Source organism: Dermacentor andersoni, chromosome 3 (genome assembly GCF_023375885.2).
Source record: "Dermacentor andersoni chromosome 3, qqDerAnde1_hic_scaffold, whole genome shotgun sequence".
NCBI classification, from domain to species: Eukaryota; Metazoa; Arthropoda; class Arachnida; order Ixodida; family Ixodidae; genus Dermacentor; species Dermacentor andersoni.
Window position 1 is genome coordinate 219348912 of NC_092816.1, and position 10117 is coordinate 219359028.

The following is a 10117-nucleotide window of genomic DNA, read 5'->3' on the forward strand; positions in this document are numbered from 1 at the left end:
ACCTCCTTGCCTTACAGCTCTGACTTACATAGTCAGGTTTGTTACCGATCTTCATAGCCTAACACTTTAATCTAGGAGTGTTCCTTTTGTATGATGCATCATACGCATGACTGCATCCTGTTTGTCATGTTCATTAGGTATTGTATATCACATGTGCTTTCAGGTGTTTTTTTTTTCTTCTTTCTTGCTTGGTTTCTTGTTTTCTCAGATTCTTCCTTGTTATAGTATATTGTACCCAAATATTGCATTTGTGATGAACTACTTAATTCTTTTGTTTAGTGAAACCAAAACCTTTACAATAACACACTTATGATTATATAATCTATTTATATTCTTTGTTCGCAAATACTACCATATCTACTTGCCCTTCCTGTTATGATCCCATGAGGGATTGACCAGTATGTCAAAATAAATAAATAAATAAACAGCGCATTTCAACTACACTGTGCCTCGCTTTAGCGTTCATTTCTGAAAAAAAAAAAACTGACGCGCCATTTGATTTCTGCGCAGGTGGATTACCAGCAAAGCTCTTTAGCACACGAGCTAGAGGTGACACATATTGATACGTGTACTTATCTTTATCGGGCGACCACGTTTCGCCGCTTAACAAATGCAATCGCACAGCGCGGGACGCGCCTGCATGTATCCGACGTTTCTGGAAAGTTATCGATGCTTCTACCCGGCTGTCTGTTGTCGCCGAACCTTGTGTTATCTGATTTCATCGCGTAGCGCGAATGGTGTAGAACTTTGTGGAAAGCACGCGGGTCCAAACGATTAGTCTGGAACATTCGACGACTGCTCTATAAAAGCCGACGCGCTTGACCCGCTGAGCAGATTTTCGACGATCGCCGAGCGTGTTCGCCGCTATCGTTGCGCTATAAGTGTAGCCTGTTTTGTGGGCACAGGTTCGCCCAATAAAAGTTAGTTTTCTTGTTCACAGTATTGCTACTGTGTTCTTTCTTCAACGTCACCACCACGTGACATCTGGTGGAGGTGCTTGTGCGTTCATGTACCGAACGCCCCCGCAAAGCCGCGATACAAGCCCGAAGCCCGAGGACAAAACCGACACCGCCCAAGACCAGCGTGCTAGCCGCAGACTGCAAGGCCTGCCCCCAGAGCACGGACTTCTACCTGAGGCGACAAAGAAGATCGTGGTCAAGACAACCTCAATGGCTGCCCCAGCGTCCCCCGTTATCCTACAACAATCCCGGGACCCACCGACCTTCCATGGAGCAGCGACTGAAGACCCGGAATCTTGGCTGGAGACCTACGAGCGAATCGCGACATTCAACAACTGGGACTCCGACGACAAGCTGCGGCATGTCTACTTCGCCTTAGAAGACGCCGCCAGAACGTGGTTTGAGAACAGGGAGTCGACCTTGACTACGTGGGACCTGTTCCGTAGCGGCTTCCTGTGCACCTTTACAAGTGTCGTGCGCAAGGAAAGGGCCGAAGCTATGCTGGACGCCCGAGTGCAGCTACCAAACGAGAACGTTGCCATCTTTACGGAAGAAATGACCCGTCTGTTCCGCCACGCCGACCCGGATATGGCCGAGGAAAAGAAAGTTCGCCTACTCATGCGTGGTGTGAAGGAGGAACTTTTCGCCGGGATGGTAAGAAGCCCACCGAAGACCGTCGAAGAGTTTCTTCGTGAGGCGACGAACATCGAGAAGACACTCGAAATGCGGAACCGGCAATTCAACCGCCGTACAAGCTCTACCCCCTACGCAGGAATTCAATCACTGGCCACGGACGATCTGCGCGAGACCATCAGGGCCATTGTGCGCGAAGAACTGCGCAAGGTCTTGCCTTCGTCGCAGCCTCAAGTGGCTTCGATCGCCGACATCGTAAAAGAAGAGGTGCACCGATCGCTTGGAGTTCCTGAGGTGCAACCAGAACCACCGCAGCCTCAGCCGCAAGCGATGAGCTACGCCGCCGTCGCCCGCCGTCAAGGTCCCTTTCCACTACCGCGCCAGGGCCCCGTAACGCCGCAATTCCGTCGACCACCACCGCCGCCGCCAGCACGCCCACCCGTCGCCCAGCGCAGCTACCCGAGGAAGACTGACGTTTGGCGCGCTCCTGACCACCGCCCGCTCTGCTACCACTGCGGAGAGGCAGGTCACGTCTACCGACGATGCCCATACCGAGAGATGGGACTGCGAGGTTTCGCCATTAACGCGCCGCGTCCACAGCTTGGAGAGCGCCCACGTGACATCGCCGACTACCTCGCCGCTACTCAATGGAGCTCTCGACGACCGTCGCGTTCGCCATCACCAGGCCGCTACCTGTCGCCGCAGCGCCGACCATACAGTGGCCCAGCCCGGGGCCGGTCAGCGAGCCCATATCCGGAAAACTAAAAGCAGCAACCGATGGAGGTGCGGTTGCTGTTCGTCGAACTGACGAAGATCCTCCGCCGCCGACGAAAGCGCCGAAGAAACCATCTCGACGACATAATGACGACGCGCCACCGTCCCGAGGAAGTCAGGAAGCCAAGACTGCACCGACGAAAGACGACTTCACGACGCGACGTACTAGCTTCAATTCAACACGACGCAGCCGTGATCCGACGCCAAGACCCAACTGCAACGCAAGACAAAGAACCACCGACCTCGACGTGCTTCTAGACGGCCACGCAGTCACCGCCTTAATCGACACAGGCGCCGATTTCTCAGTCATGAGTGGACACATCGCCGTCCAGATGAAGAAGGTTAAGACTGCATGGGAAGGCCCTCAAATTCGGACCGCTGGAGGACACCTGATTACGCCGACAGGAATGTGCACGGCAAGAATTACCATTCACGACCGGACTTACCCTGTCACCTTCGTTATCCTCCAACAGTGTTCACGAGACGTCATTCTCGGTATGGACTTCCTGGACCAACACGGTGCAATCATCAACCTGAAGTCGAACTCAATAACGCTGTCGGAAGATAAAGCGATACCGCCGGAGAGCCCTCGTAGTCACCACGCCTTGAATGTGCTCGAAGACCAAGTGAGCATCCCGCCCCGCTCCAGCATTGTTATTTCGGTCGGCACCGAAATACCCGCTGACGTAGAAGGCGTCATCGAAGGCGACCAACGTCTACTGCTAGACCGTGAAATTTGCGTCGCAAGAGGGATCGCTCGACTGCATGGAGGGAAAACTGAAGTGTTGCTAACAAACTTCAGCCAGGAGTTCAAGCACCTCAACAAGGGCACGACGATCGCTTACATCGAGGAAATTCTGGAAACAAGTAATGCGTTTGTCCTCTCGGATTCCGCCGCATCTACCCCGACGACCATGGTTCCCGAACCAGACTACGACATTAATCCAAGTCTCCCAGTGATTAAGCAACAGCAGCTCAGAAGTCTGCTCCGACGATACAAAAGCTGCTTTTCGACGACATCGAGGATTCGACAAACACCAGTCGCCAAGCATCGCATAATCACCGAGGAGTACGCTCGACCACTCTGCCAAAGCCCTTACCGAGTTTCGCCGCGAGAACGCGAAGCTATAAGAGAACAAGTCGACGAAATGCTGCGCGACGACATCATCCAGCCGTCGAAAAGCCCATGGGCATCCCCTGTTGTCCTGGTGAGGAAAAAGGACGGAACCCTACGTTTCTGCGTCGATTATCGTCGTCTGAACAAGATCACGAAGAAGGACGTATACCCCCTTCCACGGATAGACGACGCATTGGATCGGCTCTGCAACGCTAAGTACTTCTCCTCGATGGACCTCAAGTCTGGCTATTGGCAAATAGAAGTCGACGAAAGAGATCGCTAAAAGACCGCCTTCATCACCCCAGACGGCCTCTACGAGTTCAAGGTTATGCCATTTGGACTGTGCTCGGCGCCTGCAACGTTCCAGCGCGTGATGGACACGGTTTTAGCGGGATTGAAATGGCAGACCTGTCTCGTTTACTTGGATGACGTCGTTGTATTCGCCGGAAATTTCGACGATCACCTTAGGCGGCTTGCCACAGTACTAGAGGCCATCAAGTCATCAGGGCTCACTCTGAAGCCAGAAAAATGCCGCTTCGCTTACGACGAGCTTCTGTTCCTAGGCCACGTCATCAGTAAATCCGGAGTACGCCCCGACCCCCAGAAAACAGCTGCCATCGCAAAGTTCCCGCAGCCCACCGACAAGAAGGCAGTGCGTAGATTCCTTGGCATGTGTGCCTACTACAGGCGCTTTGTCAAGGACTTTTCACGCATCGCCGAGCCGTTGACACGTCTAACTAAATGTGATGTTGAGTTCAAGTGGGAAACGCCGCAGGCCGACGCATTTGAAGAACTCAAACGACGCATGCAGTCGCCGCCGGTACTTGCGCACTTCGACGAGTACGCCGATACAGAAATCCATACTGACGCCAGTAGCCTAGGCCTCGGTGCCGTTCTAGTCCAGAGGAGAAACGGAGTCGAACAGGTGATAGCTTACGCTAGCCGGTCGCTGTCAAAAGCCGAAGGCAACTATTCTACAACCGAAAAGGAATGCCTCGCCATCGTTTGGGCTACAGCTAAATTTCGCCCTTATCTTTATGGCAGGCCATTCAAAGTCGTCAGTTGCCATCACGCGTTGTGTTGGCTAGCGAGTATAAAGGATCCTTCAGGACGACTGGCACGGTGGAGCCTCAGACTACAAGAATACGACATCACTGTAACCTACAAGTCAGGACGAAAACACTCCGATGCCGATTGCCTATCACGCGCCCCCATTGACCCGCCGCCGCAAGATGACGAAGATGACGCCTTCCTTGGCATGACAAGCGCGGAAGACTTCGCTGAACAGCAACGGGCAGACCCGGAGCTAAAAGGCCTGGTGGAATATTTGGAAGGGCACACCGACGTTGTCCCCAGGGCATTTAAGCGCGGATTATCTTCCTTCACGCTTCAAAACAATCTCCTCGTGAAGAAGAACTTTTCACCAGTCCGCGCCAACTACCTTCTTGTTGTCCCGTCAGGACTTCGTCCAGAAGTATTGCACGCCCTACATGACGATCCGACCGCTGGACACCTCGGTTTTTCCCGGACACTATCGAGGATACAAGAAAAGTATTATTGGCCGCGCCTGACCGCCGACGTCGCCCGTTATGTCAGAACATGCCGAGACTGTCAGCGACGCAAGACACCGCCGACAAGGCCAGCCGGATTACTACAGCCAATCGAGCCTCCTTCCCGACCATTCCAGCAGATCGGGATGGACTTGCTGGGACCCTTTCCGACGTCAACAACCGGAAATAAGTGGATCGTCGTGGCGACAGACTACCTCACCCGCTTCGCTGAAACTAAAGCACTGCCGAAAGGTAGCGCAGCCGAAGTGGCGAAATTCTTTGTCGAAAACATCCTGCTTCGACATGGCGCCCCAGAAGTCCTCATCACCGACAGAGGAACGGCCTTTACAGCGGAGCTCACGCAAGCCATTCTGAAATACAGTCAGACAAGGCACAGAAGAACCACGGCCTACCACCCGCAGACGAATGGTCTTACGGAGCGGCTGAATAAGACCCTCGCCGACATGCTAGCGATGTACGTCGACGTCGAACACAAGACCTGGGATGCCGTCCTGCCGTACGTAACATTCGCTTACAACACGGCGGTGCAAGAAACAACACAGATCACGCCGTTTAAGCTGGTTTACGGCAGGAACCCGACGACGACGCTCGACGCCATGCTGCCCCACGTCACTGACGAAGAGAATGTTGACGTCGCTAGCTATCTCCAGCGAGCCGAAGAAGCCCGACAGCTCGCCCGCCTACGGATCAAGAACCAACAGAGGACCGACAGCCGACACTACAACCTCCGACGACGCTTTGTTGAGTACCAGCCCGGCGACCGTGTTTGGGTTTGGACCCCGGTACGCCGACGAGGACTCAGTGAGAAACTACTCCGACGCTATTTCGGACCCTACAAGGTCATCCGACGTATTAGCGCTCTGGACAATGAGGTCGTGCCAGACGGCATTTCGCATTCACAGCGGCGCCGCGCACGATCTGAAGTGGTCCACGTGGTGCGCCTTAAACCCTTTTACGGACGCTGACGAACTTCGTCATTTTGTTCTTTTCTTTGCTACGAGTGCTTTTGTTGATTACCTTCGTTTGTTTGCAGCATCGGGTCGATGCTTTTTAAGAGGGGGGTATTGATACGTGTACTTATCTTTATCGGGCGACCACGTTTCGGCGCTTAACAAATGCAATCGCACAGCGCGGGACGCGCCTGCATGTATCCGACGTTTCTGGAAAGTTATCGATGCTTCTACCCGGCTGTCTGTTGTCGCCGAACCTTGTGTTATCTGATTTCATCGCGTAGCGCGAATGGTGTAGAACTTTGTGGAAAGCACGCGGGTCCAAACGATTAGTCTGGAACATTCGACGACTGCTCTATAAAAGCCGACGCGCTTGACCCGCTGAGCAGATTTTCGACGATCGCCGAGCGTGTTCGCCGCTATCGTTGCGCTATAAGTGTAGCCTGTTTTGTGGGCACAGGTTCGCCCAATAAAAGTTAGTTTTCTTGTTCACAGTATTGCTACTGTGTTCTTTCTTCAACGTCACCACCACGTGACAATATTTTAGACCAAAAGTATGAGCAAATTTTATTTCTCTTGCGCGGTGACAGCAGTCATCCCGAAGAAAGACACGTGCACACTCACTTTTATTTTGATCGGCGGTCTTGCGACTACTAGTGGCACGCGATCGCTCAAATACATTTTCTTCATCGCTGTGCCTTCGTCAGAGGTCCTAGTAGGATCATGTTCGCATCCTTCGCTTCATTCTATGCAAACGCTTATGCGTCTCGTTACTTGAATATGCATTTACAAACCTAATCGATGGTCATCGGGAGGATAGGTATGCACACACATTCTCGCATCACCTGTGTTAAAAAGTGCGTAAGCATTTCTATTACTACCCAGCGAGCAAGTTGTCTGTCACGTAAAGCAATGAATGGTTCATATCCCCGTAAGCAGCCAAGCAAGCAAGGAAAAGAAACAATATCATATTCCCGAGAGTCTACTGATGTTGAAAATAGTACCTATTTATAACTAATCTACTGAAAATACCTATCAAAGTGATGAGGCGTGTAAGCTTTTGCACCTAACGAAACGATTTTGCATCAAATTCTGGAGCTGAGTTTTTGTGCACGCAGATTTGTTGGCGGACACAAAAAATCCACGGAAGCCTAGCCACAAACCCCTTCGCTGTTGAAGACGCCGCTTCAAGCGGGGGCAAGAAGTCGTGCCTAATGCTGTGTGCAACTAATGTGGCACCCGATATGGTAAGTTACCTCTTCGCGTGGTCAATGGGGTCGGCGTCGGGCTAACACCCGCGTCCCGTTTGCAGGTTTTCGTGCAAACATTTCAAATTATACCGAGCCCAAAGTGCGCCGCTCGGCTACCGCCTTGCCGTTGCCGGAAACAAAATCCGGCACGTTGGCGGCGCGCCTCCTTGCTGGCAGTCGGCTCGTGGCCTGCGCGCACTTCTGAGGGCGGCACATTCCCCAAGGCTCGCCGCGCTACTTCCCTAAGTGGTCGAGCGTCTGAAAATCCCTTTGGAAAATCCCTTTGACCCCTTCTGTGCTTTCCGCTTCTCTGCGCGCCAGCGAAAGTGACGTTATGCATATTAAACATGCGCACGGCGGTCGTTTGCATTTGCGCCCCGAAGAACATGAGGCTCAAGTGCCCTCCACGTTCCAGGCATATTTTTTTTCGTAAACCTAATAAGTGGTGCTGTGCCTGATAAGAATGATGTCTTTCGCTAGTTATTTTTCTTTGGTTGTTTACCTCTGCGTTGAGACAGCTTGCTCCTCTCGGTTAAACCGTGTATCAGGGTAATCACAAAAGAAAAAAGAAGAAAAAGAAAAAATGGAGCTCCCATTCTTTACCAGGATGGAAAGGCGTTGCAAACATGGTTTCCTCGAAACTTATTTATTCATATTTCATCGCAGAACCTATGCTTTGTGTTCACGTCATTCGCATTGCAACTCTTTCAAGTGCGAAAACACCGACACATTGCTCTTCCTTGTCTGACAGCTATACATCTCGAGATGTAACAAAAAAATCATCACAGCTTAGCTTTACTAAAACACAATCAAGCGTGCTTCCTCTCAATGGAATCCGCTCTCTGGCTGCTTTGTCTCTGGCATGGCAAGTAAGAGCCAAATACAAGATCTGCAAAATGCATTGCGCTTTGGCAACGCGGGTGGCGCCGTCTCGGTTTCTTCATGACATATATTAAATGTGGGTGTAAATGTTAACCGGATTAGCTATAGTGCCATGCCGCTATAAGGCGCCTACAGTGCCGCAAATAATATTTATGCCCGAGGTGTAATTCAAGAGTAAGCGTTCCTGTGATGATATAAATTTCTGAAGCCCCGCTAACAGCTCTTGGTTCACCCAGATGACAGTCTCAAGGAGCGTACTGGTTCGAAGCGGACACATAAGGCGGCCGTATACAGTGTAAAACAAAAATTCTTCAATTTACGGTGAAACTTTGCCGGAAACTTGTCCGTAAATAAAAAACAGGGTTTCGATGAAAGGGACAGTCCGTAAAAATAATTTCCGTTAAATTAAAAGCTTTGAGCTCCCTCGCACGGAATTGGTCGCATTTTGCAAATGAGAAACACGGTGAGTTTCGTAAAACGCAAATACTGTAACTTGAACCTCGCACTTGCCATTACTGCACATGCCCGTACTTTGTTAATGAAAAAACGGGGACTTATTTGAAGATCGGACAGACCGCCGTAAGGAAAGTTATGCAGATAAAAGACACAAGAATAACTAAAAGAAACACGGAAATGCCATTCATTTCATTTTTCTTGTGTCCATGTTTTCTATGCTTGCATTTCCATACCATGAATCCATACGAACTCGCTCAACATTTTGTTGCATAGTATCGACAGCTGCAAATGCTGTTTGCTAAATTTCTAAATATCGTAAATGACAATGATGCTGTATATCTCCGGCGAAATTCTTTCCTTAATTGGAATAAGTTATTTTGGGCGATGAACCAACCAAGTTAATTGTACATTAAAAAGCGGTTAACTCGCAACATTTAGGATATAGCAGGAAACAGGGCAGAAATCAAGACACATAGGACATGCACAACACCGAACGTGCTGTGTTTCCCCGTTTCCTCCTAGTGTCTTTGTCTTACTTCTGCACAGCTTATTCCTCATGTCAGCGTTGAGATGTTGCAGTTGGGTTCTGCACACGACATGTGCACTTCATACATACAAATGCGTGTCCAAGAAACAACAAGCCACTTGAATCTGAACAAACCTGTGTTTATTGTGCTTTACTGAAAAAAATAACTTCCATGAGTAGACAGTAGAAATAGTCTGACTAGAGGAAAGATTGCTTGAGAATGAGAATGTCTAGCTGCTTGGCAGATGCCTTCGGCGTTGCCTAAAACATAAAAAAGAGCAATCGATTCATCATCATCAACCTGGTTACGCTCACTGCAGGGCAAAAGCCTCTCCAATACTTCTCCAACTACCCCGGTCATGTACTAATTGTGGCCATGTTCTCCCTGCAAACCTCTTAATCTCATTCGCGCACCTAACTTTCTGCCACCCCTCGCCACGCTTCCCGTAACCCTTAATGACCATTGGTTATCTTCCTTTCTTATTACATATCCTGCCCATGCCCATTTCTTTTTCTTGACTTCAACTAAGATGTCATTCACTCACGTTTGTTCCCTCACCCAATCTGCTTTTTGATTATCCCTCAACCTTACACCCATCATTCTTCGTTCTATAGCTCGTTGCGTTGTCCTCAATTTAAGTACAACCTTTTTCGTAAGCCTCCAGCTTTCTGCCCCGTACGTGAGTACTGCTAAGACGCAGTTGTTATACACTTTTCTCTTGAGGAATAATGGCAACCTGCTGTTCATGATCTTAGAACGCCTGCCAAACGCACCCCAGCCATTCTTATTCTTCTGATTATTTCAGTCTAATGATCGGGATCCGCGGTCACTACCTGCCCTAAGTAGATGTATTCCTTTACCACTTCTAGTGCCTCGCTACCTATCGTAAACTGCTGTTCTCTTCCGAGACTATTAAACATTAGTTTTCTGCAGATTCGTTTTTAGACCCACCCTTCTGCTTTGCCTCTCCAGGTCCGTGAGCATGCATTGCAATTAGT